The sequence below is a fragment of the Bemisia tabaci genome, chromosome 7, assembly GCF_918797505.1.
Source record: "Bemisia tabaci chromosome 7, PGI_BMITA_v3".
Lineage (NCBI taxonomy): Eukaryota > Metazoa > Arthropoda > Insecta > Hemiptera > Aleyrodidae > Bemisia > Bemisia tabaci.
The window spans coordinates 31,330,934-31,356,926 of record NC_092799.1 but is presented as its reverse complement, the minus strand read 5'-3'; the positions used below and the strand labels follow the sequence as shown (position 1 = coordinate 31,356,926).

General features: G+C 40.1%; 1 protein-coding gene across 6 annotated transcripts in view; it reads left to right on the top strand.

Annotated features, from left to right (window-relative positions):
• The first annotated feature begins 8,569 nt into the window (after nt 1-8,569).
• The window catches only part of 5-HT2A (5-hydroxytryptamine receptor 2A), a 237,483-nt gene continuing 220,059 nt past the window's right edge, over nt 8,570-25,993 (top strand). For 3 of the 6 annotated variants that reach the window (XM_072302858.1, XM_072302853.1, XM_072302857.1), the window contains exon 1: nt 8,570-11,106. The gene's annotated coding sequence lies outside the window, so the exon portion shown is untranslated. The remainder of the gene's footprint in view (nt 11,107-25,993) is intronic. The other 3 variants (XM_072302855.1, XM_072302856.1, XM_072302854.1) reach the window with 3 other exon arrangements.

The window sequence follows — 25,993 nt, the reverse complement described above, 5'->3', positions numbered from 1 at the left end:
TACGAGTTTAAGTTATCTTCCTTAAATCGTTATAGATGCATGGATTTTCGATATCTTTAAAAAAGACAACGAACGGAGCGTGCAAATAAACCACAATATTGCCGCTCAATGTGGAAAAAAGAATAAGCACAATGCCGTTAAAGCAATGAAACGAGAAAAGTAATCTTTATAAAGGAAAAATTTATAAGCTGAAAAATTATCATCAAGAAGGAACTAGAATGATTTTTCCAGCTCAGAAGCGTCATGTTCAGGGGCGTCCTTTCACAGCGCCTTCAAAGTTCAAAGCGATAACTATTTCGCCTCGGACATCGTGGAGTTGCATATCCATTTTGTGAAGGCGATTTTATAGACGCACCAAATACAAATAGGTCGACGGTGACGGTGAAAAAACTATGTACCCTACTTCCGGTTGTTTAAAACTTCTGTCCTTGCTTTCAAGCGGGCAGAAAGTTCTTCGCCTTCACACTTTTGGCGACAGCCCTCGCTTCGTATTATTTGAGGTTGTTTTCACATTGCTGTCCACATAAGATTCGCGCAATTCACTGTTTCCTTCGCATAAAAAAACGCGCTTAGCTATCATTTTTGCAAAAAGCTACGCGCTTAGCAGGTTTATAGCGTCTGACTTCACTTTAAGGCCCCAGAATATTATTTTACCCGTTTTCAGGTGCCTTCACATTCGCTCCGCGATCAGTGGCGTGGCGTGTTTTGCGATATATCGATTGATCTGCCATTTACACCTATGGAAGAGGATCTATTATCAGGGTGTTCGCGACGAACACCTTAATTATCGATTATTTACAATGGCTTCAAATGGGGAAATATCGATATATCTCGAAACACGCCACGCCACTGTCCGCGATCGATCTGCGATCCGCCGTTAGAGAACTTTCAGCACTACTGCTTTTTTGATGCTTCCACAATAGAACTGCCTCAATTTCAATAATAATATATGAGAGGAAAAATGAGACAAATTACCACGCTAAGAAATGGTTAGTAACCTTTGACATAAGATGAGATGGTTCACAGCCTCGAAAAACTTCTGTCTCATCTGTATTATTACCGATGATGAAACTACTGATTCTTCCAAGAATTTTAATAAGTAGGTAGGGGCACTTAATATAAAATCAATCAAAATGAACACATTATTGGCGTCTGTCGCCACGCACACATCGAACCTTCGTTGAAATCCCGGACTATTTGTTAGGGCAAAGCAGTGGATGGCCTTTGGCACAACTGCGAGGTTTCATCACTCCTACTTGTATTTTCGAATCACCCTGACTGGGAAATCGTCCTCCCTTCAAATTAAATTAGAAATTCCATGTTTTTGGCCGGTTTGTTTTCGTTGGAATTCGCGAGGAATGCATTTTCATCAACGGCCAGACGTTTGTAGCCGATTCTGAGCCCCTCAGCTCAAGGTTGGGAGGTTGGCCAGGGGCCAAACACGGGTGTTTGTTCGATGTTTACATCGCGCCCCAGGGACTCCCTGCGCCTTCAACAATGTCGTCAGCAAATGCTCCATCCAAATGAGTATATGCCGCAGGCAAATAGTAAAATCAGGCATTTTGTCAAATGGCTACGCAAATAGTCAAATATTCGAACTTAGATTGAAATTCTGATTCTTTCGCTAATTTCAGACAAAATAATTCGTTGCTCCTGCAAGAAACAATTCTCAGTATTTTGCACTACACAATAGTATTTTAAACGATTTTTAGCTCCTGAACAGACACTGATCTTGAAATTTTCAGCAAGTCATAAAATACAGAATTTTCGGAATTTCAACATTTAAAAATACGAGAAGCAATTGAAGAGGAAGAGACAAAGAGATTTCGTAGGTTTGATGAGTTAATTTTCCAAAAATAGTGAAAAATCTTGAGCTCTTCGCCATAAATTCACAAAATTTTGTAGACCGTCAAACTTTAAATATCTGCCGAGGCATTTGACAAAATGCCTGATTTCACTATTTGCCTGCGACATATATATACCCCAGTGGCGTGGCGCGCCTTGCGATATACCGATTGATCTGCCATTTAAACCCACGGAAAAGGATTGATGGACAGGGTATTCGCGACGAACACCTTAAGAATCGATTCTTTACCACAGCTTCAAATGAGGAGACATCGATAATCGATCATTAACGCCTCGCCACTGATATCCGTGCAAATCGAACACGAATTTGTTCGAGCGATTGACTCATGACAATGTATGAGTTGTTTTTCATTGTGGGTTTTTGTTTGGTTCATGGACCCTATGATCGTAAGTGGCGGGGCACATGCGTGGAGCTTCATGGAGTATATCTCTTCCACCGTTTTCAATATTTTACGTCGAGCAGAGGCTTTCTCCAGCTTAACAGATAGATTAAAGAGAATTGACACAAAAAGGATTTAGTGATCACGCACATCTATATTTAGCCTTCAATCTTTCATGTAGCCCAGAAAACATCCTCCGTGTGGAAATTAATAACAATTTGAAGGCTGTGTTTTTGTAGTGTCCACACGACGCATTTTGCTTCCAAGTAAATTACGCTGATCTCCACCAGAATTTTATAACGCTAGATCTGTTTTTCTGTTAAGTTTTTTATAATTGTTTATGAATATTGTATGATATATTACGAAAAAAAAATCACCCACACAGTGTTTTGGGGAACAGCACTCTCCTTCCAACCGGATAGGACACTCCAGGGAAGAGAGGCCAAATTAATAGAGGAAAATCAACAAAAAAGTTTGATTACTACGTGAAGCAAAACACAAAATAAACCTAGCCTCCGGTTGACAGTTTTAAGAAAGGATGTCAGCTGGTTTTCATGAAAAAATCCAATTAAAAACGAGTGGTGATCTCCAACGTCGGAATCGAAGGAATGCATTTTCCCAGCCTCCACATTGTTTTCTGCGCAGAGTTCACCGCCAACAATACCAAAATCACAAAAAAAAATTGTGGACAGTAAGTTGGAGATGTAGCCATGCGTTTAAAATCCAGAAAACTGCATACATCAATACAGAGGGGGAAAGCTCATCTCTGCTCAAGCAAAGCTCTCCCCAAACAGCGTATCTCTTTGAGGGAAAATTGTGCTCCAGTGAGCTTTTTCCCTCTGTACTGAGACATCCATTTTTCTGGATTTTTAACGCACGTTGGCTACATCTCCAACCAACTTTATCAATCGGCGGCGCGATTATTGAAATTGATAGACAAAGCGATAGACAAAGAAGACATAGGGAGTACGGAGCTATCCTATTGATTGAAATGGTTTTTTCTCATAGACTAAGGAAGAAAATGATGGACTAACTATCGGGTCCCTCGTGGGTTGCCGTTACTTAGTCTATTACCTGCCTACCTTTTCCATTGTAACCACTCACTTCCACCAATAGGATCCTCCAAATCCCTTTTGTCTTCTTTGTCTATAGCTTTGTCTATCAATTTCAATAATCGGCTCACAGTTTGTGACAAAATTTGTGTTGGTTTGTGTTTCAATTCCCGTATAAACCAAAAGTAACACAAGATCACAAATATTTTTATCAGACTACGGGAAAACGGCGATAGGACACGGAAAAAACGAGTTTAGGGCTGGTACCTGCACCGAAGGTCCCAGCCCTAACCGGGTAGGTAAAATTGCTTCACCTCCACCGCCATAGGGGCAGGCCCGGCGCGCGTAGAGCCCAAATCTACCTACTTCAGGGTTCAGCCCTACCTGGTAAGAGCTGCACCCTGTCCAGGTAGGGCTGGGCCTTACCCCCGCAGGGCCTGCCCCTGTGGCGGTGGAGGTGAAGCAATTCTAGGGCCCAGCCCTAATCTCGTTTTTTCAGTGGAGGTTTTTCCTCGGGACGGCAGCGTTAATCTCCTCTCGTTTTTCAGGTCTGTCTTCCTATGGGTTGGAGCTCGGGGCTCTTTCACTGTGTATTGAGACATCCATTTTTCTGGATTTTTAACGCACGTTGGCTACATCTCCAACCAACTTTATCGATAGGTTTGTGACAAAATTTGTGTTGGTTTGTGTTTCACTTCCTGTATCAACCAAAAGTAACACAAGATCACAAATATTTTTATCAGCGTACGGGAAAACGGTGATAGGAGGTTTTTCCTCAGGACAGCAGCGTTAATCTCTTCTCGTTTTTCAGGTGTGTCTTCCCATAGGTTGGAGCTCGGGGCTCTTTCCCTCTGTACGAGGTCTGTTAGATTAGAAACCGGATTTTGGTCATAACTACCTCACAATGCGTCCAAATTACGTTTTCTTGAGCTTTTCTGATAGCTGAAAATATATTTAAGAACGCTACGTTCACAAATTTGAAAAATCCTAATTACACGGAAAAAACAAGACTAGTGTTGAGCACTACTGGCCGTTTAGTGGGGAGTAGTTGAGGGCTGGCGTCTAAGCGCTGTACAGCTCAACACCGGAAGGCAGTGCAGGTGGGCACTGAACATGAGTAGTGCTAATCAGATGCCGCGAGACGTAGTTGCGCTTAACAGGAGGTGTAAATTCACCCGCGAGACGTCGGAGTCACGATAGCCTGGTGGTAACGCGCTGGTCTTCCACCGGCGCAACCCGAGTTCGATCCCAGGCGGAGACGTTTCATATTTTACGCTCGCTCCAAAGTCACTTTAGGGCTTGACACTACTTCTTCCTTAGTGACCCAGCCTCGAGCTGTTTAGTGCCCAGCACTCCTCTGACTTGCTGGCTCCATTTGACCTAACCCTCGTTAGTGCCCAGCACTAACATGTAGGTCCCAACCCTAAACTCGTTTTTTCCGTGTAGCTTCGTTGGTATGTGGCTTGAAGTAAGGCAACCTCAAGGGTGTTTTGCGATTTTTATGTTTGACCGAACTTGTCTCTCTTTCTTCGGTCTTGCACTACATTGTTCAAACCACAAGGACGATTGGAGTTTCGTTTCCATATCGTAACCGTACACTAAAGTATTGTCACCGAAAATTACTCTATCCAAAAATGTAGGATCATTGTTGGAACGTTCAAGCAGCTAAAGGGAAATTGACATTTAGTTGGATTTTCGTTAAACGGACAACAATCAAGGGGCAAGTGTACCTACCTGAAACTCGATGGTGTCTACATATTCCATCAAAATTGTATGTACAGAGCCTTCAGAAATATTACTCTGTTCAACAAGCTCGAAACGACCATTTTCGAGCACTTTTGCCCGCACTTCCTCCACGTGACAAATGTCAGTTGCCGTTGAGGGTCGATTCCCATGCTCCTCATCTACGACGAACTCCTGACCCGTTTTGAATCGTTTAACCCACTCAAAACAGTAGGAACATCTCATACAATGATCTCGGTAAACTTTACTTAGCATACCAAAAGTTTTGGTACACGGTATACCGAGTTTAAAACAAAATTTAATGTTGAATCTTTGCTCTATCAGTGATCGCATGATGAAAATCGCAAAACGCACCTGACTTACTCGTATTCAAGATGACACAGAAAAAACACTGATCAAAATAAACAAAATCTGTGAACGTAGCGTTCTTAATTATATTTCCAGCTATCAGGAAACCTCAAGAAAACCTAATTCGGACGCATTGTGGGCTAGTTATGACCAAAATTCGGTTTCTAATCGAACAGACCTCGTATTCCACAATTTCCACACATAGACATCCATTTTTCTGGATTTTTAACGCACGTTGGCTACATCTCCAACCAACTTCAGCAATCAATTTGTGACAAAATTTGTGTTGGTTCGAGTTTCACTTCCTGTATCAACCAAAACTAACACAAGATCATAAATATTTTTATCAGTGTACGGGAAAACGGCGATAGGGGGTTTTTCCTCGGGACGGCAGCGTTAATCTCTTCTCGTTTTTCAGGTGTATCTTCCTACGGGTTGGAGCCCGGAGCTCCTTTGTTCTTTTTCTGGACGAGTGCTTCTCCCGCACCCGCGCTGCGCCTCGACGCGACCTTGCTCCGAATGCGTCGCGGCGCGCCGCCGGCCGGCTCCAGCTCACCACCATGACCGCCCTCTCTCTCATCCCTCCTCCCCCGCCCCCACCCCCCGCCATACCCCTCGTCCTTATGCAGGAGCGTCTCTCATTACGAATGAAAAACACTCCTCGGGCTTTGAGCTTTGATCCGAGTGCTTGCGATAGACCTGAAAAGCTCATCGCTGCACCGCTCCTGCCACCGCGACCTTCGGGCTTCTGCAGCGAATTCCTTCGCGTGCATATTTTTGCCTAGCGCATCGCGGTGGTGCAGATGTGACAGCGCGTAAACGGTAAGAAAGAGTAACCGAAATTGTGTGTTATGGCAGGGGTAAAACACGAGGTAACAGAAGCTGCCCTGGATGGGCGGCCTGTCCGCTCGAAATGCCATTGTGCGTAAAGAATAATTTGAAAGAAAGTCATCTAATTATATAATAGGTTTTCGAAAAGTTTTCAAAAAAGTTTAATTTGAACAAAAAATTAGTATTTTTACGGTGCATTTGATATTAGTCCACATCGCTTATGGAAGTTCAGAACTGTGTTAGCAGCACAGCGTGACGTATTTCTGCACTCTTGAAGGCGCTGACATGCGTTCCTTGCCGACCACCGACCGCAGTGTGTTTGGCGCAATGCATGAAGTATTCCTCCAGTCTTGTAGGCGCTAAAATTCTTTTCGCGCCGACGCGACCAGCGACTGCAGTGCGTTAGGCGCTATGCGTGAATTATTCCTGCAGTCTTGTAGGCGCTAACCCAAGTGGCAATGATCGTGTTAAATGGCGATTTTATCAGCTGGTTGCAATTGCATATCGGTGGCAATTTACTGCGATATTATCGAATCAAAAATTGCGATAAATGGCGATGAAAACATAGCAATTTTTGGTTCTATAAAATCTCGTTCAATTTCCGGTGATAAAATAAAGATATATTGAATCGCCATTTATCGGGATTTTTATTTTGGCAATATCACGATAAATTGCTAGGCGATAAAATCGCGATTTTATTGCGATAAGATCAAATTGCTCAGATGTTGATCATTCTAGTCGCGATTTACTGCGATTTTATCGCTGATAAAATCGCAATGTGTAGAAAAGTTCTACTTGTGATACGTTTTGCGCCGACCAAAATGTTTTCGCCGCACTACGTTTCGTGAAATTATAAACAACGGTACAGCATCAGTTTTGAAAGAAACCGCAAAAACGGAGAAGAGATAATAGAATTATAACTTCTCTCAGACAAAAATGCACGCGCAGCCGGCAACACCCCCGACTGGACGGACGTGACATTTTACAAATAACCTGGTTTCAACCAATTTTTAAATGCAAAAATCTTTGATAGTCGCAACCGTTCTTTTGCAGGATTGAAGTTGGGTGTTCTAAAAAATAAGAACATGTTAACCACCCAGAAGGATATCCCTGGTTATCGAGAGAAGTTGATCTGAAGTTGACGACTCAATTACTGTGTAGTTCTAATGAGACAGGCCCTGTTCCATCGAGTTAACCTCCTTTTTCAAGCCCATATTTAAACGCGCTTTTGGAGGAAAATAAAAGTAAAATTCACCCTCATGTCAGAGGAATTGTCCTAATCATGAATATCATAATAACATTTGGAAAACTTGAGAGTCAATTTTCGATTGCGAGGGATTCCGCACTATGCACTGGTCGGTGCGGAAGGCATAGTAGTGCCTACAAGACTGCAGGAATACTTCACGCATTGCGCGTTCACTACGGTGCGCGCTTTAATCGTTGAAGATTTGTGCTATCTCGGTGCTGGACCTGCCGCAGTTTACATCATTTTCGGCCTGAGCTTGCAATCTTCGATCTTCAGCAATGAATTATTTTGTCTGAAATTAGGAAAAGAATCAGAGTTTCAATCCAAGTTAGAATATTCGACTATTTGCCTGGCCATTTGACAAAATGCCTGATTTTACTATTTGCCTACGACAGATACATGTTCATAGGTTTACATGGAGAAAAACAATTTTGACAATTTGCTGGATCCGTCAATGATGCCTTGCTAAGGAAGAATGCCGTGTGAGCCTTCAGACGTTGCCAAGTTTCCTCCTATAAAAACCGAACTTGCTGGGAAAATCGTGAATATTATTTTCCAAAATTTTCAGACAATTTTGCGCAAAATTTAATCTACAATATTTGGCAATTTCAAGGAATAATATGCATGAATGATGTCAAAAATACATGTTTTATCAAGGGAAACTTGGCAACTCTCAAATGTTCATAGAGCGTTCTTCCTTAGCACGGCCGGCACACTGAAAAAAAAACAAATTGGATCTAGAGTCCAGACTCTTGACAACATTCACAAGAAAACATACTCTTGATTCAATCGGATTTTTGCTTGAATCAAAACGAAATCTGCTAAATTAAGAGGCTTGGTTCTTGATTTAAGTTAGATTCTGATTGAATCAAGAGTACTTTTTCTTGTCGATGTTTTTAAAAGTCTGGACTCTAGATCCAATGTGTTCTTTTTTTCCAGTGCACGGCAAAATGGTGGGATCGGAATTTTTCGCGGGGAATTATGAGTGTTCGGGCTTCGGGGCACCTACTCTAGACTATAGGTAAGACATGGTAGGTGAGAACGGGTGCTGGTATTGTTCACACGAGCACACCGCGAGCAAGGGCCGGGGCCACGGTGTGGATGGCAGAAACAGATGGCGCAAGTGCGTGTCGGTGTGGCGCGCGCGGGGGCCCCGGCCCGGTCGCTCCGAACGCCACTGGCGCGAACACAAGTGTTCAGACTCCGGCTCCGTTTCAGCTTCAGTTTCGCGCCATCTCGGCCACCGGCACCCGCAACCCTCGCCGCCGCCGCCGACTCACCACGCGTCGCGACGCCAGCTCTCGTCTCCGCGTGCGTACGCGAAAAAAAAAAACGCACGATCGGAAAACCCTCTTCGTCACCGCGCTCGGACTACCGCTCGTTTGAAATTCGTCGCTTGTAAAAACGAATGGTGATGTGAATGAATCCGTATTGGTTCTCGCCCACGAAAAAGTAATTGCTCCTTTCAGACGGTGTATTTAGCCAAAGTCGTCGAAATTCCCGCCCTTTGTAGATAAAATATGTTTTTCTTCTTATTCTTCTCTTTTCTCCCAATTTTTTATTGTGCTATTATAAATATTTTCCCTGAGAGTTAGGTACATCGATGGTGTCCGTATTGGTTCTCGCTCATGAAAAAGTAATTGCTCCTTCCAGACGGAATATTTAGTCAAAGTCGTCGAAATTCCCGCCCTTTGTAGATAAAATATGTTTTTCTTCTTATTCTTCTCTCCCTCCTCAAAAAAAACTTTATTTTGCTATTATAAATATTTTCCCTAAGAGTTACATCGATGGTGTCCGTATTGGTTCTCGCCCATGAAAAAGTAATTGCTCCTTTCAGACGGAGTATTTAGCCAAGTCGTCAAAATTCCCGCCCTTTGTAGATAAAATATGTTTTTCTTATTGTTCTTCTCTTTTCCCCCGATAATTTATTGTGCTATTCCAAATAAAATTATAAATATTTTCTCTGAGAGTTACATTAATGGTGTCCGTATTGGTTCTCGCCCATGAAAAAGTAATTGCTCCTTTCAGACGGAATATTCAGCCAAAGTCGTCGAAATTCCCGCCCTTTGTAGATAAAATATGTTTTTCTTCTTATTCTCCTCTTTTCCCCCAATGATTTATTATGCTATTCCAAATACAATTATACACCTTTTATCTAAGAGTCAAGTTAATGGTGAATACACAAACAACAGAGACATTTGTTTGTAATTTTCTGATGAAGTAAAGTGAGACTATATTGCCGTCCTTTGCAGGAATAATAATTTCTTGTACGGTATTGTTTAAACATCGGAAGAATAGTATTGAATGGTAGGATGAATAAAGTATATCATAATTGAAATTTTGGAAAATAATTAGCGCTGGAAGTATTTTTTTTTAAAAAAAAACTTACAAAATACTGAAATTGGTCAATTTATTGCTATTACAATCTGTTGACTTGTTTTTGAAAATGGTACTGACAACTGAATCAATACTAACCGTAACGGATGATTTTAGCACTGGCTTTATGTTAAAGCAATATCAAATTAATTTTGCGAAAATTTAATCTGACATTGTCTAAATACTTTCGTCTTGTACTGGTAGCTTCGGAAGGGCATGATAATCAGTGAAATGAAAGAAATATGACCAGATTGTCATTCAGTTTTATTGACGAGGGCGATGGAACTCCTGGAAAAATCGGATGCATCTATCGGGCTAATGCATAATTTTAGGCGTCGCACGAAATCTGAGCATTTATTCTCTGCTAGAAAATATACTCGTATAGTTTCTTTCATTTCATTAGGTGTGCGTTACTTCATGTTCCTGTTAAGTTTTTCTTTCGGAAAAATCTACTCGCGTGAAAAACACCCATCTCACCTTAGCCATAAATTACGCGGAATTGTGTTGCTTGAGTGTTTTTTAAAGTGTAATGTCGTAAATTATTCTTATCCTTGCCCGCAGAGGGACTCAAAAATTTGGAGATTTCAGAGAATCAAATTTTCGAAGGTAATTGCAAGCTTTTAAAAGACCAAATAAAATTGAATTATTGACTTTGACTTTAGCAGAAGTTGCAGTGCGGAAGAAATGCTACGAAAAGTTTGCGTTTAACTTGGAAGAAAGTGTTTTAAAGAGTATGAAGATAATGGTAAATTGATTTCTTATTGACCGTTTGTGGCGAATCCGACGTGAAAAACGGATTGGTTGCAATTGACTTAATTTGCTGATAATATTGAAAATATCGGATTTCTCTCGCAAAGAGACTTTAGCTTTTATGATCGATGACAAACTGATATCCACGGAAAATAAAAGGTGGGAAAGGAAGTCAGATGCGTGCGTAGTCAAAACTTCCGTTTGCATCATCTTTCGTGTTGTATTTTGTGCAAGTAGTAACCTTTCTGGTGAAACAACGACTGGAGCGGATTATAAAACAAACTTGAATAAAGAATATATCAGTGCTTCTGATTTTAAATCTTACGGGAAAGAATAAAAAGATTGTTTGAGTTTCAAAATTGTCGAGTGAACTTGTGAAATTGTGTTCGAGTCAACGCGTAGCACGTAGTGCGATGAAAATAAATCCAAGAATTGGTGTGATCTGATTTTTGGTGAATAGTATGCAGTTGAATTCTGTTCCAAGACATGTTACAGGCTGATCGACTCCAGAACGGTAAGAATTACACTGCCTTATCATCTTCACACATCGACGGCGAAATCCCAAACCACGTATTTCGTTTGTAGTGTTTTTAAATCTTCGCTCCCACCTTGATTTTTTTTAAAAAGGAGAATGACTTAAAATCATTGCTTGGCATTATTTTCACACGAAATTCTCTACACGGAGAGGAAAATTCACTGAAAGTACCAAGAGTCAGAAAGTCTGCAAAGTAGCAAACCGAGATAGGTATGTGGTTCGGGAGTTTCATCGTCGAAATATTTCTAGTGTTCTACATAAATATTATGAAAATTTACTTCGTCAACAGAAACTTTACATGGATTAGACAAAACTCACGAAACCACATCCTTCTCAATAACGTCAATGTCATGATTAGATAATGGATAATCATGGACGGGGCAAAATGTTTTGTCATTGTTCATTCTTTAGGCATTTTAAAATTTACTTGGCGAGAATTTTTAATCCCTGTGATTTCTTATTTTAGATTCACTTCACTAATTATACGTGCACGCATTCTATGTTATGGTTAATATGATACGTTTATCGGGAGATATTAAAAAAAAAAAAAAAAAAAAAAAAAAAAAAAAAAAAAAAAAAAAAAAAAAAAAAATCGCATGAACAAAATAGTAACAAGCAGACGAATTTAAGTTCTTAAAGTCGATTAAAAAGGGTCAACTTTGGAATCATTCGGAGCTGAAGTCACGCTCATTAAAAAAATTATAAAATTTTAACCGTACCGCACATCCTTATGAAAAACAGAACGGGTGGTAACGTGTATCAGATATCAGTTCATATAAAAATAATCAGAATCATCTTTTTTTTACCTTAATCAAAATATCAACATTAAATAAAATCACCATAACGGCCTCATTTGCGGTATTAAAGTTAACCAACTCTCATTAAAGATTGGCGGTCTTATCATGATTGATTTAAAAGATCAACACTTACTTTCAGCTTTTTAATGATCTTGAATTTTCTAACCAAACAGAAAATCCTTGATTTAAAACCACTTCAACCATAATAGGTATAAATCTATGATTAACTCCGCAAATTTCTGAACATTGTCCAAAATAAACACCCAAGCGATTAATTGTGAAATTTAACTGATTTAACCGACCAGGAACAGAATAAACTTTTACGCCAAATGCAGGAACAGTTCAAGAATGGATAAATTTTTTCGTACACATATTATGTTTAAAAATATAACGCATGAAGTTTTGGACGATTCTTGTTAATATTTTCTCGTGAGGCACTCACGACCGCCGACAAAGTATGCCCATGTAATGTATCAGGAGACAGACTACGAATCTATATTCAGAACAAGAACCGACTTGGAGAACTTAAAATGACACAGCACCTTCCTGAATAAGGAGATTTCATCCATGATCCACCGTTTTTCTATATCAAAGCCACGTTCGACGCGATTGCATTCTATTCACCCTTTCACCCGTGAGCCGGAAATCCAAGCACCGGAAACCAATATTGGTTTCACGTGCTCGCGGCGCGGAAATTAGCATGAGGAGCACGATCATATTAGGGTTGGGATTTACATTGTGTCTGAATGCACGAATTTCATTTTTGCCTTCCAAACATTGCTTTAGGATGATAGAAAGCTAATAAAGTGGCCTCTCCGCAAAGTTAGAGTTAAAATGCACTTGGTGCAAGAATTTATTTTGTTTATTTGATATTTCTTATGGCGTAGAATTTGAATATCACGACTGAAAACCAACCTAAATCTCGATTGATTTCTTCTTTTAATAAGATTCACAGATGGACCACTGGACAGAGGTAGAATTGAAGTACCACAAGATATGGTCCCTTACAAAAATCTCAATCAGAACTCCTTAAAAATATATTTCAATAAACAAATTCTAAATAAAGCCTGTACTTGGGAAATTAGAGGTTGCATTTTACATTGGAGCAATTCAAACCTCCCGCACCGATGAAATTTTTTGTGTTCTTGGGTAACTTTTAGTGAAGATAGGAAGTCAAACACAAACCAACACAAATTTTGTGTTGATTTTGGTGCAGTTTGCGGAGAATTTAGCGCAGATTTCAATGGAGGGACTGGGAAAATGCATTCCTCCAATTGCGATGTTGGTATTCACCACTTGTTCCTTATTAAATTTCTTCAGGAAAAGTAGCTGGAATTTTCTCTTGTCAACCGAAGGCTACCGTTTTTTTGTGTTTTACTTCCCGTATTAACCAAACTTTTGGGTTGAGTTTCTCTTTGTGCGCTCACAAAAAATGAAAGAATCAAAGTCGGTAGGTCGAATTGGATCCGAAAATTATTTTCATACGTTTGGCAGATAATCATTGTTTATTTTAACCACCTTCGACTTAGCTTTTAATTCACTGTACTTGCTATTATTTTTCGACAAATTAAGCGCAAAAAACCATTTTGCGCAAAAAACCATTTTGAAATTGTTAAAAAGACTGAAATTGGTTAAAGGTCGGATTTGCTACAGGTAGGAATTACTTTTACCTCCTGCGAGCGTCTGTTTGAACTTGCAAAAACCAAGAATTGAAACGTCTAACATATAAGTTGCCATTTGAAATTATCGATGTTCTACAGTTTCCTACATGAACTTTAAGAGAGAAACAAACAATTAGAAATTAAATTTCATAAACTTTCTAGGCGTCCATTTTAATGCAGGATACGCAGGGATAAGCTCATTGCTACTGAACTGTCGCTCACATAAACAAAGTCGAATACATTCGAAAGCTAGAAAGCAGATGGAAAGAGAGAATTCAAACAAAGCAAAGTGGGGAATATGCTCAAGCAAGGCTAAAATGCTATAAAATTAAAAAAGCAAAAAGTTTCGGATCGGTTTTCACTGTGGAAATACTGAAATTTCTTGACGAAAACTTATTCATTTAGGAAATGACTGCACGATAAAAAGTAGAAAAAGCTCATTGCGGCTCCTAAATTGTGTCCTTTCCCAGATGAGAGAACGTAACCCATTCCGAGATTGCCAAATTGACTCAAGCAATACAATTTTTCACAAGAATATGACTGATAAATTGTCCAAAATTTTACAGATTTGCGCTGGTAATCATGGGAATTTTCAGTAAGAAATTCTATCACCTTCATGTAAACTTGAACAGAACTTACGAAGGTTCATGATTAGCTTCAAATCCAATCTAAAATAACCCATGAGTCTTTAACTAAGCCACACTTAGCGTGCAGTCACCAGAATTCAAAAAACCTCAGATTATATATATTTTTCTTAAGAGAGAAAGACCAATCAAAATAATTCCTCGAAATTTCCCATGAATAAATTTAAACGAGTGAAAATTTGCTCAAGAACAACTATTGGTTTGTTTACTTTGAAAAAATCAAACTTTAGCAGATAAGCGATGTTTTAATCGGAAATACGCACTTTTCAACGTTAGACACCGATATACTATATGCCGACTTGCTGAACCGGTGTGATTTAGTGCACTTTCCATTTTTTATAAAGCAAGTTCCAGCCTGTCCCTTTTTAGGAAAAAGAAGAATTTAAATAAAAATAAATTGAGCATCGCTACCAATTAACAAGTTTTTCTATCTAAGCCTTCTCAAAATTCTACATGGGTTTTAACCCAGAACGCTGGATTTGCTCGCTTTTGCAATGAGTGAGGCGATGCGCCATGAGCCGCTTGATTGTTCTAGAAAAAAAAAAAAATTAAGCCAACACGCGAGACTCATCAGTAAATCATCACTGTCAAAAATTAAAACGGAGCCATTGTTTGAACAACTGTTGCATGCATGTCTACACCTCTCTTGATTATTAAATAAGTTTTTAGCCTGAAATTTATGCAGGCAGGAGGGCTTTTAAATCCCAGTTTCGATCACATCTGAAGAGAAAATTTTAATTTTTAAAATTCGAACAGCCGCTTAGAGACAGGACCATCCAGATGTCCCCTAGGATCAGAGTATCCCCAAGGCTAACAAGCACCGTATTTTTGAAGTCATCGTGAAAAGTTTCTTTCTATGGTGGTGCACTGGAAGAAAACAATTACAGGCTATATAGACGTACCGTCCGTTCTAGCCTTCGGGTGCTGAAGCCGTAGCTTCGACTGCTCCGGGTGCTGTACCCGGAACTTTCGGCCTCTGAGCCCGGAACGCGGACGGTATGTCCATAAAACCCGTACGTACGGCTTCCACGGCCGGAGATTTTCTTCAGTGTGTGCAGAGAATGTAATAGGAGAGGTTTCTCACACAAGTTTAAGAATGGGTGCCCCCCCCCCCCCCGGAGGAAGGCAAAGGGAACTTACCATGAAGAGAAGGAGGAAGGACTTGGGGGGGGGGGGGGTTGTGCGACAACCAGGTAGTCTCTAATAATCTGCTCACACACCACTATCCTCAGATAGACCTACTTATACGGCGGCAGGACGTCAACGAAGAAATTTTAAGTTGTCAGTTGCTCAATAATCTTTGGGAAGACCATCATTTGAATAGGACCTTTGTAGAGAGACAACAGCTACTAAAGGATTCACTCGGTATTGGCTCAGCCATATTAAACTTTATGGAGCTCTTAGAACCCAAGAAAATGGCGGACGATGAGATGCAAGATAATCGCAGGTTATTGAAAAGTGCAGATAATGAGGCTTTGTTTGCATGGGGGTACTGATGAATCATTATTTAGATGTGAAACCAATTTTCTGCATAACATTTGGAAATATATTTCGACTTGATTCTCTATAATGATAAAGTTGGTGACAGATGCAGCAGCACGGCTCGTCTGAACCAATTTTAAATGAAAAGTCGATGACACCGAAAATTCTCTTCGGTGGACCCGCAGCCAAATGAAGATGTCTCAGTAAAAATCGACTATCTCAAAAACCAGTGCTCCAAAAATAAAAATCTATAGCTCGTTAGAAAGCTAAAATCTTGTAGAACAATATGATGTTGTAATATTAACTATTTTGTCGCTATTATCCTCCCCGAAAATTAGAGAAACTTAATTTTTTGGAAGAGACCACGTATGTCAACATAAAAATCGCTTTCATTTTCGAAGAGCCCGCAGATTATTTTTGTTTTTGGCTTAAAGATAGTACCTGCATCCTACTTCAAGCTCCCGAAGAGAATTTTTGGTGTCATCGACTTTTCATATGAAGTTGGTTCAGACGAGCCGTGGCAGGTGATACACGTCAAAGGTTGGCATAAACCCCTCCTCACCCGCTCCTATAGACTTCCACCAAGAGAGGCCGCCATTTCTATGGGTTCTATTAGGGTCTCCATGAAACTCAGTGGCCGTACTCTCGCAAAAAATTACTGTAAGCTCATGTGGCGTTTGGGTGTCGCGAGCACTAGGAGGCGCGACGTGTACACATACATAAATACCAAATTCAAAGAATACGAAGTTTACTCAGATATATGCAACCGTCTGTGAAAAGGGGGCTTTTAGGTGCAAGGAGGAATATTTTTCTGTCAAGTCTTCGGAACTAAGCGCCAAAATATTCCAACTCATGAGCCGTGGGCATGAAACAAGAGCATTGTAGACAGGGCTCATGAGTTAAAGTGACTCACCACCGATCTCCTCCGTCCACCAGCTCTGTCGTCGCTACTGACGTCACTGGCGCTTCAAAATTGGACTATTTTTGTCAAACGAAACTAGGCGAATCGAAAAGATGAGGTGTGATCCAGAAATCTGCATAATCATAAGAAACAGTGTACACGTGGGCATGATTCCCTTTTCAGTAATGGAAAAGCGGGATTTTACATTCTGTCGAAAGGAACTACGTGCACTGGGAAAAAAAAACACATTGAATCTAGAGTCCAGACTCTTGAAAACATTGACAAGAAAAAATACTCTTGATTCAATCGGAATTTCGCTTGAATCAAAACAAAATCCGCTTAAATTAAGAGTCTTGGTTCTTGATTTAAGCTAGATTCTGATTGAATCAAGAGTACTTTTTCTTGTCGATGTTTTTAAGAGTCTTGACTCTAGATCCAATGTGTTTTTTTCCAGTGTGTCAACTGAGTGCGGCACTCATGAGCCGTGGGCATGTGACAGGAGCGTTAAAAACAGGGCTCATGAGTTAATGATCCACACGGGCGACCGCCGCTGCCGCTGACGTCACTGGCGCTTTATAATTCCCATTCATTCCCATAACCCTCGATTAACCTGCACACCCCTTCTTCTCCACCTGGTTCCGTTCGGCAGAAATACGGCCAATCCCCATTCATTCTTCCGATTTGAAAACCAAGCCCTTACATTCCCCGAGAAAAAGAAACCATTGACTTTCAAAACGAGTATCTGCACATTGGTGCCGATAAAAAAGTGTCCCAATTTCGAGACGAGTCAAGCAGTGGCGTGCTGTGAATTGCGATGTATCGATTGTTCTGCTATTTAAACCTTTGGAAAAGGATCGATAGACGGGGTGTTCGCTGCGGCCACCTTAATAATAGATTCTTTACCATAGGTTTAAAAGGCATAACAATCAATAAATCGCAGTTCACGTTACGCCACTGGAGTCAAGGAGTTCTTTTGAGAGCATGAAAAAAATCATCGAAGGCTCCTCTTTGACGCGAGTGGAAATGCCGATGCCGAGGCTGATGATTTTGAGTCGGCGGATAGAGTGCCCGCTCGGGGTTTCATTCAGTGGCGTGGCGCGCTTTGCGATATATCGATTGTCGTGCCATTTAAACCTATGGAAAATGATCGATACACAGGGTGTTCGCAGCGAACACCTCAATAATCGATTCATTACTATGAATTTAAATGGCAGAACAATCGATACATCGCAAAGCACGCCACGCCACTGGTTTCATTGCTAAAGGGGTGATGAAGTGATGAAGGGGATGGCACTGCCGAGACGGAGAGAAGGAGTAGTTCCGCCTCCGCGAGCAAGCGCCACCCGAGGAACTCGACAGTTTCATTAACAAGCAAATACTTAACCATGTTTTCATAATTGGGCCGAGAGCGTCAAAAACGTTCACTCTTCTCACCTCGTTATCGCACGCGATCATTAGATCCCCATTTCGCCCCCCCCCCCCTTTACATAGTGGGGAGGGGGGAATGAAGTGAGACTTTTAAGTGCGGTAAGGTGGGAGATTTGTAAGTTAGTTTCCTTTTGAAAAATTTCACATGGTGGAAGATGTATATACGTTGCGTTGCGATGGAGATAAGCAATAGAGCACTGGAAAAAAAACAAGCAGTAAGCTCCAACGCATTCGCGTCGGAAAGCGGCTCTGGCGACGGTAGTTGTAGTCAAGAATGAGGGCCTAGACACATTTTGTCAGATTGGCCACGATAGTTGTTAAACGTTTACGGTTTCCTTGGTAACCTTTGTTTGCTATCAGCTGATATCGAGTAATATGCCTAGGAAGCTCCAACCACTGCATTCTTCCAAAAAACCGCGAAAACTTTAAAATTCAAAATTTCAAATTTTGAACGTAAAGTACATTTTTTCCATCACGAGATTAAAGCACAGACAAGTTTTGAATTATTGACTGTATCACCATGATTCCAAAAATACACTACACAACATAGCATTGGCTAACAATAAAACAATATGCAATAAAATAAAGTCATGACAAGGTACATAGTCAAAAATGGCGCCGATTCCCATCAACCAACGCGCGGTCTCTCCAATGTAACATGGTCCATTGATACTCCCCAGCTGGGACCGTCCGGAATAGCAGCTCTAGTGCAAGCACCAGAGCCGCTAAAAGCACATTGGATCTGGAGTCCAGACTCTTAAAAAAAACGACAAGAAAAAGTACTCTTGATTCAATCAGAATCTAGCTTAAATCAAGAACCAAGCCTCTTAAGTTGAGCGGATTTCCTTTTGAGGAATTGGATTTGATTGGATTTTGAGGATTGAATAAAGAGTCCGTTTTCTTGTCAATGTTTTCAGGAGTCTGGACTCTAGATCCGATTTGTTTTTTTTCCTAGTGAGAATTTGTAGGTGTCTTGAATTTGTTGAATTTCAACTTTAAAATGATACTGCTAGGAAAACTGAGTGCGAGGATATCCTTGGTTTCTAAATTGGACAATTATTGGAGAAATTATGACAAAATAACCGAATCTGCTAAAATTCAAGTGTTTAAATAGAAAATGCCGTCAGATGACGTCACAAGGCGGCACATTTTCTCACGTTTAAATCAATTTTTCTCCAATTTCCCAGGTCAGAAAAAAATTAATGAAGGATACTGCTAACTCAGCTCATTAGGCACTCTCAGATGAACCAATACAATTTTCGTGTGCTAATTCTCCATTGACCACTAGATATAGTTCCAAGTTAGCATTCTGATACATGTTTCCCAACCGAAATTTTACTTAGAACACGATTTGCGAGACGAAAATTATTTAAATTATTCCTCAATAAGATACTTTAAGTTTCTTGACGCTTGAGTTCAAACCTCCCGCTCATGAAAACACAATAGTCTACGTGAGTCAAATCGCACACTATACTTCACTATGACAATCTCTGTGATATGAAAATGTGGCAACCTCAATCTTGACGCTTTGGCTCAGCTGAGGCGAATTGTTTACACTTTGAACGATGAAGGGTGGGAAAGGAACAACGCTCGATTAAGAAGCCTGCCAAAACTGTGCGAGTGCGTTTTTTGTGACCGGGCAATTCGAAATCCCCGTAACCAATGTAAAATAAAAATGTTAATATCTTAGTTGGGAGTTGAGTACAGTAATTTTCGATGCAAGAATTGTGTTTTAAATGAAATTCTATAATTAGGAAACATACATTAGAAGGCTTCAATTTGTAACTTGTCTAGTGGTCCATTTCTGACTTGAGCCATCGATAAGTTAGGTGGGAACGCTTACGATACGGCGGTTGTGCGGGTTGCGGCAGCACTTACACCGAACCAGAGATAGGGAACCATTTTCAACACATCCAAGGCTCTATTAAACTCTATGGCTTCATGCATGTTTTTAATCTTCCGCGCAGAGATGACCCATTCAAGGAGTGCAAATTCCGTTTGAGCGTGGATTAGCGACACGATCATACATGGACAATTCTCCTAGGAATTAAGTTCTCATCTCGCTCCCCGCAAGGCCATACTCAGAAGACTGTTACAACGAACCGATCAGTACTGCCGTGCTAAGGAAAAACGCCGTATGAGCCTTTAGACGTTGCCAGATTTCCTTTAATACAAACCTAATTTACTGGGAAAAATGTTAATATTTTTTGTCAAATTTTTTAGATAATTTTGTTCGCAATTTGATGTATAACATCTGAAAATTTCACGGAAATATATGCATAAATTTCCTAAGGAGTACATGTTTTATTTGGAGAAATTTGGCAACTCTCGAATGTTCATACGGCGTTCTTCCTCAGCACGGCAGAGTAGGCAAGGAGCGAATTTAAGTATCTCATCCAAAATTTTACGTAAACACGATTCGTCCGACGAAAATTACTGAAATCAACTCCAAACGAAGATATTCAATGTTTCTTAACGCGTGCATTTAGACCTCCCACTCATGGAAAAACTAAAGTCTACGTATGTCAAATCGCGCACTAAAGCGTTACTGTAAAAGTCTCTGCGGTATAAAAATATGGCAACCTGGATTGCAGTGCTTCGGCTCAACTGTTGCACGTTTTCAACACTGTGAAGAACAAAAGGATTGCATTTTGCAATATGGAACCAATATCTCTGGCTCTACCATAAAAGCATTTTTCTGCATAGGGAAACCGATGACATGTTATGCTGTTTCTAAAATGAGCCAGAAATAGTGGCTTTTTCTCGCAAAATGGGGTCCAAAAGGCGAGGAAGGAGCACTGTTCGATTAAAAAACTTGTTAGTCAAAACTGTTACAGTGCGCGATTTGATTCAAGCAGACATTAATTTTCTTGTGAGTTAAGAATTCAAAATAAAGTTGTTGTTAGAGCCCTACGATATACGCTCACGGACCGGGAAGTAGTCAAAATTTTGCATCCAGTGAATTAGACCGCGTTTAATAGAAAGGAACCAAGCCACGTCAGCTATTGCCTAATTTAATCGGGCAATTTAATTTTTTACATGAAAACGGTTGTGCGGAATTTTGAGCAAATTTCAGAGAATTTCCCCTATAATACAAAGCACATTCTTGAACATTTTCAAAGGAATCTGCATAAACGTTCTCTCTTAAAAAATGTAATTTCCCTGTTATTTGGCAATAGCGGATGAAGCTTGGTGCCTTTCTGTTTAACGTGGTCCAATTGGACGTATTTCTGCCAAACGGAACTATGTGCTTTAAGACATGAGCCCTGAGACCCATAAGAATATGCGCATAACAGGGATCACGTCATAATGCACATAGTTCCCCTTGATAGAAATACGCCCAATTAATGAACAAAAACAACCCGCTCCCTCTTGAGGTGAAGGAGCAATACAGTTTTGAAGTAGAGCAAACGCATTCCTCAGATAAGTGAAGAGTCTACGTCAATTTTCAAAGCGATGGAGAATTAGAGCAAGTAAAAAATCTGATAGGTAAAGAAAGAAAAAACAGCACTATATTACATTTTGATCTTAATAGTTAACGGGTCAAAAATTGCTGACGCTCTAAAACACTTTCATCTTAAAGCTATTAGAAAATTTAATCCAATTTAAGGAAGTAAAGGCAAGATCTGAAAAGAAAATATTATTGAAAATGCGATTGATTTTTTCTCCTTTTTAAACGCACCTTCAATAATTGTTTACGGCGCAGAACCCGGTCAGATAGTGGGCGGCGATGGCCTAGAATATACGGGCATTATAAAAAAGCCTTAAGAGTATCGGATGGCAGCTCTTAGTTTCTTGCTTCAATGTTTATTTTCGAAATTTTACTTTTGAAACCGTTCTACAAACTATTCTTTTGGACTCTTTCACGTTTCCCGAAAGGCCATTCACGCCCTACTATTTACAAATTTTATGTATGCGAAAAAATTAGCCTCACCAATCAATGGATATAAAAGGATGGATATCAGAGGCGAGGCGTAATAATAGATTATCTATATTTATCTATTTGAAAAAATGGTAGGTAAAGAATCGATAATTAAGGTGTTCGTTGGGAATCCTCTCTATTGATCCTTTTCCGTAGTTTTAAATGGCGGGTCAATCGACATAATCGGAAAGCATGGCACGCCACTGTTGGGTATGAGTTGATACTAGATCCTTTTCCGTAGTTTTAAATGGCGGGTCAATCGACATAATCGGAAAGCATGGCACGCCACTGTTGGGTATGAGTTGATACTAGATCCTTTTCCGTAGTTTTAAATGGCGGGTCAATCGACATAATCGGAAAGCATGGCACGCCACTGTTGGGTATGAGTTGATACTAGATCCTTTTCCGTAGTTTTAAATGGCGGGTCAATCGACATAATCGGAAAGCATGGCACGCCACTGTTGGGTATGAGTTGATACTAGATCCTTTTCCGTAGTTTTAAATGGCGGGTCAATCAACATAATCGGAAAGCATGGCACGCCACTGTTGGGTATGAGTTGATACTAGATCCTTTTCCGTAGTTTTAAATGGCGGGTCAATCGACATAATCGGAAAGCATGGCACGCCACTGTTGGATATGAGTTGATATTGAATGGGAAAGAAAATACTTGCACTAATCTATTGACTTTTTGGCTCATAAATTACAGACTTATTTTGCGATCTGACCTATTTTTAATATTTTCAAATATCGACTCTATAAATCGACTCTAAAATGTATACTACTTGATTAAGACAATTCATCAATTTACTTTAAGTTTGAACGATAATAGATACAGTGATAAAGTCTCGTCGGAGGCGATTTCCTTTTTGAAATTCGAATGGGGGTGATTCGCAGGTCTCTGAAAGTGATAGAGACTTTACTGAGAGCTGAGAGCGAGGAGTTGAGGATATACTCAATTGCCCTGAACGCTTATTGGAGAAGTTACATGTCTATGACATAATTACCTAATCTACTGGAACATACGTGTTAAGGTGATTCGATGGAAGCCGTATTTTGTGTCAGAACGACATGCGATATATCGCATCGATTGGTTTCATTTTTATGACTACTCATCATTTTTCTCTCGAATTTTGGATAGTAAATCTGTTGTCAGGAGGCTAAAGAATTCAAGGCGTGGTTTTTTCGGCGGAAAAAAATCGCATTCGATAGAGATATCGAGACTGCAATATGCGAGATTTTTCCTCCAAAAAAACAACGTATTTATTACGTTGAATTTGTTTGTCAAAATTGGTAAGTGAATTCTTTAGTCTCCTGACAACAGATTTACTATCTCAAAATTTGTAGAAAATGATGAGTAGCTAAAAAAATGGAGCCAATCGGTGCGATGTGTCGCGTGTCGTTCTGACACAAAATATGGCTTCCATCGAATCACCTTAAAATGGAAAATTTAGCTTTATGCCTTCAGAGGGTGCTAAATTTTCTTGCTCCCGAGAACACTTTTTTCCAATCCTCGACTACATCTGAAAAGACGTTGTAAAAATACTGCAAACTTCAGCATCAGGCGCCATCGTATGAAACAAAACAAAACTTGCATTGCGAAAATCTCTGATAAAGAAAGACACCGAGCAGAAGAGCGCAACAAATAACTTTCTCCACCACTATTTTCTACTTATTTTTCTTCGATCCTCCCATATCTTCTCCTTCAGCCGTGCAGCTAAAAAAACAGCAGGAACAATCGAATGTTGCCAATTTCCTCCCGATAAATTCTTATTTTGAGAAAATTTAAGAGTGTTATACCCGAAAATTGCGTTACACACGATACATTGAATTGAGAATTCTGAAAAACTCATTTTGATGAGGATAAATGAAGCATTGACCGAATGTTCATGAAACGTTTTTTCTTGGACCGGTAGAGTTACGATGCGTAGGTTTATTTATGGGACTGTCATTAAGATAAATTTTTATTTTGGGAAAATTTAAGAGTGTTTCGACTTAAAATTGCTTCACACGTTACAATAAATTGAGAGTTCTGAAAAACTCCGAGGAAAAAATTGAATATTTTTTCAGAATGCCTCATTGTCTCATTGTAATACGGATAAATGAAGGAACGTCCGAATTTTCATGGACCTTTTTTTCTTGGACCGGTAGAGATACGATGCGTAGGTTTATTTATGGGACTGTCGGGGAAATAAGTGGCTGATCGCACCCGAAAATAAGGACACAAAGAATGTCGAGCAGTAGTGCGATACCGCGGTTGCGGTAACGAAAAAATGGAGAGCGACACGCTTCTTTCTATTTAAAGACGAAACCGCGTGCTAGACGCGAGGAAGAATGGATTGTGGATAAACCCGAGACACGCTGAATTATTTACGAAGTAACGCCGTTTTCATATTTACATGAAATCAAACAGCTGGCAAGCACCCGCATTTTTCATGCCACATTGTGTCTGAGTGGGTCTCGAAAGGTTACGAGAAGAACAATAACAGCGTATCGTTCTCATCGGAACCCATGTTTCGACCACGGGCTACTAATGAGGAATTTCACGTAAACACACTGTTAACAATCAGCAAGATAAAGTATTCACTTCATGCATTTCTTTTTTAAATAATTTGCTTTCCTGAAAAGTAAACCACTCTAAAATAGAAAAAAAAAAACCATCGGTGTATAGGTTTCCAGAAAATCCAGTGAAATCCGAAGGATCTTACGGCGTTCATCCGTAGGACAGCAGATTGGAGATAGTCATCCCTTTCGGAAATAAGTTCCTTCCCAAGCTGAGCGGTAGCCAAAGTAGTTGGAGACGAACTTCAACGGCACACTGAAAGCGGGAGTTCTCGGATTGTTGCATAAACATATCATAATACTGCACTTGTTGCGAACAAAATAACCGGCCGTGAACTTTCAAACGAAAGCTCTATAGAAAATAACTGTTAAATTTTCGACCTACTTGAATTGACAAAACTTGGATCGGCCCTCTATCGATTCACAGTTTTCTGCGCACCTCCACCTCTAGTAGCCGGGTAAGGGTTACACTTTTGGATCCTTCGGAGGCTAGTGTGATTTTCCAACGATTTGTCCATGCATCCAATCCAACAGTCCGTAAAGTACCTGCCCCATCTAACTTTTTACCGAATCCAACTAAAGATCAGAAACTTGGGGGATCTTCAAAGGCCAAAGGAAGCTTCGTTTTGACCTCTTAGATTTTTTGGGGAGCTCCCTTGAAAGAGGGGGTAACGAACCCTAAATTTGTTTTCAAATGTAAAGATCACCCTTGTAATACCTCGTTCGAGAGAGTTTTATGGAAAAGATAGATTTGTATGAAACTTGGTATCTGAGAGTATTTTGGAGCGAAGAAAAATAATGTGACTTTAAATTTTGAAAAAACCAAGGTTGCTAATTTACGGCCATTTTGTGCTTTAACCTGCCGCCATTTTGAAAAATTCGATTTTTTACGAAAAAATCTAGTGTCAAATTCGCTTATTTTGTGTAAAAATACCTCAAAGTGCCGATTTTTAGGAAAATTCATCTGCAATATAAGCAGTTTCCCATCTCGGTCATTTTGAACATTAATCGACCGCCATTCTCTAACGGTCTGAGATAATGACTTCGGGTTCGCGCGAAAAAAATTCTTTTTTTATGTTCTGTCGAACGAAGTTTCACAAGTAGGGTCTTCATATTTGAAACAAATTCGGGGCCCGATACCCCCTCTCCCCACCTCATGACCCGCCCCCCAAAAATAGCTCCTTTTGACCTAAGAACATCCCTACGTTTCGAATCTGTACCTCAATTAGGTAAAATGTTGGTGGGATACGTGGGACTTTCGTATCACCCTGTGGGGCGCGTGAGTAATGCGGCAAAATATTCAAATGTAAACAGCCTACCCGGAGTTTGAAATGAGTTTAACTATTATATGGTGCGTGAAAATACATGTCACATTTTACGCAAAATCAAGTGGATGCATGTTTTAATGAATTAAAGTTCTGGTGATTACTCAGCGGCATGCGCTCTAATTAAAGCTACATTGCTGCCGATT